Consider the following 3,703-nt stretch of genomic DNA (forward strand, 5'->3'; position numbering starts at 1 on the left):
TCACAAGTCAATTGATAATATTGTCACCCATCAGACTATTGTCAATTTAAACAATCTGTCTTTAGACTACATCTATTATTATATAGGCCTATGTGAAATGAGTTATGATGATAGTTCAGGTGTAGTTTCTGGGCCATTGTCAGATGGCAGCCAACTGGTGAAGGAAGGGGGGCCAAGGACAGGGGACATGACTTGAAAAATGGCTGAGTAGTTAACATTTTAAATTCATATGACCTCAAAATGATGCTCTCTCTTGAGTTTTTTAGTTAGTTAATCTTATGATGAATCTCTCCTCGTTCATCTTTCAGATACCCACGTGGGGAGTTGTATGCTCCTGAAAACCAATGAGTAGATGGAAGAGGCGGGACTTCCAGCGCATCAGGCGTCTCAAATAGAACAAGTTCTACGTTAGAGCTTTGCTGTTCACGCACGTGTGTGGTGAAATGATTGAATAACACATAGGTTTGCAAGTCTGTCCTGTCCTGTCCTCTATCCACCATTCATAGTGACAGTAGTGGTAGGTGGATAGTTTGTCCAGATCTGCAAAATGTGATAGCACGCATACACACATCGAATCATTCAGAGCGCACCACCTTTCAATATAAGTGGAAAGGCCATGGTGTGGCGATGCGCATGAAAGAACAGTGAAGCCAGAGACACGCAGTTTAAAAAAAAACTCCCCTACTGATCTTGTTTAGGGGCAATACAGTTATCCAACCTAGACTAGCCTAATAACTGCATTATTGTTTTCAAGTGAGTACAAAATTACTCTGGGCTGTAAACTGCAGTGAAAATGTCATTTGAATAACGGTGCAAAAGCCCTGTGATTTGATTATTTAATTTCATTCGTTCCATTTGGATCAGTTGTGGGTCTACTCTTGACAGTAATAATTATTAATATAGCATCAAAATGTTGAAAAATCTGATTTCCACCTAGATGATCATTGTCTGCAGCCGGCTCGACCGTAGTCCAATGAAACAGGCAGGGAGAGCTGTGAGCTCGTCCGTGGTGGTCAGCGAACCTCAACCTTCTGGGCCCGGAGCACTGCGTGTCATCGACTGTGCGACAAAAAGCATGCTGAATAGACAAAAGTTGATATCCACATTCATAAACACAGGGTCACTACAGTTATTGTTATTTGTGATCGTAAACATTATTCTGAGTTAATTATATGAGGGGAGAGGGTGTGCTCTTTTTCTACGGCACAAGGGAGTGTCATGAAAATATTTGTTATGTTGGGGAGGGGGTGAGTTTTTTTAAATGACACCTCTAAACCCAAATATCCCTGTAGTACTAAAAAATATCAAGGTAGAACAAAAACCCACAAGAAATAAAAAAGCTAAATACAGGGTCAGTTCAAATACCATATTAACAATGTGCAGGGATACTGGAGTGATGGAGGTAGATATGTATAGGGTAAGGTGACTATATACAGGGTCAGTTCAAATACCATATTAACAATGTGGAGGGATACTGGAGTGATGGAGGTAGATACTGTATAGGGGTCAGGTGACTATATACAGGGTCAGTTCCAATACCATATTAACAATGTGCAGGGATACTGAGTGATGGAGGTAGATATGTATAGGGGAAGGTGACTATAACAGGGTCAGTTCAAATACCATATTAACAATGTGGAGGGATACTGGAGTGATGGAGGTAGATATGTATAGGGGTAAGGTGACTATATACAGGGTCAGTTCCAATACCATATTAACAATGTGGAGGGATACTGGAGTGATGGAGGTAGATATGTATAGGGGGAAGGGGACAGGGATACTGGAGTGATGGAGGTAGATATGTATAGGGGTCAGGTGACTATATACAGGGTCAGTTCCAGTACCATATTAACAATGTGCAGGGATACTGGAGTGATGGAGGTAGATATGTATAGGGGTCAGGTGACTATATACAGGGTCAGTTCCAATACCATATTAACAATGTGCAGGGATACTGGAGTGATGGAGGTAGATATGTATAGGGGTAAGGTGACTAGGCAACAGGATATATGATGTGGGTGAGTGTGAATAGAGACCTGTGAGTGTTTAGAGACCTGTGAGTGTGAATAGAGACCTGTGAGGTGCATAGACCTGTGAGTGTGAATAGAGACCTGTGAGTGAATAGAGACCTGTGAGTGTAGAGACCGGGAGTGTGAACAGAGACCTGTGAGTGTGCATAGAGACCTGTGAGTGTTTAGAGACCTGTGAGTGTGAATAGAGACCTGTGAGTGTGCAAGAGACCTGTGAGTGTTTAGAGACCTGTGAGTGTGAATAGAGACCTGGGAGTGAATAGAGACCGTGAGTGTGAATAGAGACCTGTGGAGTGTGCATAGACCTGTGAGTGTGAATAGAGACCTGCTGAGTGTGCACAGAGACCTGTGAGTGAATAGAGACCTGTGAGTGTGAATAGAGACCTGTGAGTGAATAGAGACCTGTGAGTGTTTAGAGACCTGTGAGTGTGAATAGAGACCTGTGAGTGTGCATAGAGACCTGTGAGTGTGTAGAGACCTGTGAGTGAATAGAGACCTGTGAGTGTGCATAGAGACCTGTGAGTGTGAATAGAGACCTGTGAGTGAATAGAGACCTGTGAGTGTGCATAGACCTGTGAGTGTGAATAGAGACCTGTGAGTGTGCATAGAGACCTGTGAGTGTGTAGAGACCTGTGAGTGAATAGAGACCTGTGAGTGTGCAGAGACCTGTGAGTGTGAATAGAGACCTGTGAGTGAATAGAGACCTGTGAGTGTGTAGAGACCTGTGAGTGTGAATAGAGACCTGTGAGTGTGAATAGAGACCTGTGAGTGTGAATAGAGACCTGTGAGTGAATAGAGACCTGTGAGTGTGTAGAGACCTGTGAGTGTGAATAGAGACCTGTGAGTGTGCATAGAGACCTGTGAGTGTGAATAGAGACCTGTGAGTGAATAGAGACCTGTGAGTGTGTAGAGACCTGTGAGTGTGAATAGAGACCTGTGAGTGTGCATAGAGACCTGTGAGTGTGAATAGAGACCTGTGAGTGCGTAGAGACCTGTGAGTGTGCATAGAGACCTGTGAGTGTGAATAGAGACCTGTGAGTGAATAGAGACCTGTGAGTGTGAATAGAGACCTGTGAGTGTGAATAGAGACCTGTGAGTGTGAATAGAGACCTGTGAGTGTGCATAGAGACCTGTGAGTGAATAGAGACCTGTGAGTGTGTAGAGACCTGTGAGTGTGAATAGAGACCTGTGAGTGAATAGAGACCTGTGAGTGTGTAGAGACCTGTGAGTGTGCATAGACCTGTGAGTGTGAATAGAGACCTGTGGAGTGCGTAGAGACCTGTGAGTGTGTAGAGACCTGTGAGTGTGAATAGAGACCTGTGAGTGTGCATAGACCTGTGAGTGTGAATAGAGACCTGTGAGTGCGTAGAGACCTGTGAGTGTGCATAGAGACCTGTGAGTGTGAATAGAGACCTGTGAGTGAATAGAGACCTGTGAGTGTGTAGAGACCTGTGAGTGTGAATAGAGACCTGTGAGTGTGAATAGAGACCTGTGAGTGTGTAGAGACCTGTGAGTGTGAATAGAGACCTGTGAGTGTGAATAGAGACCTGTGAGTGTGCATAGAGTCAGTGCAAAAAGAAACAATGAAATACAAGGGTATTAGTTAATAATATAACAATAATATGCCATTTAGCTATTTAGCAGTTGAATAATAAGAAGTTAAAGATTTAAAG

This window comes from Coregonus clupeaformis, chromosome 40 (genome assembly GCF_020615455.1).
Source record: "Coregonus clupeaformis isolate EN_2021a chromosome 40, ASM2061545v1, whole genome shotgun sequence".
Classification (NCBI taxonomy): domain Eukaryota; kingdom Metazoa; phylum Chordata; class Actinopteri; order Salmoniformes; family Salmonidae; genus Coregonus; species Coregonus clupeaformis.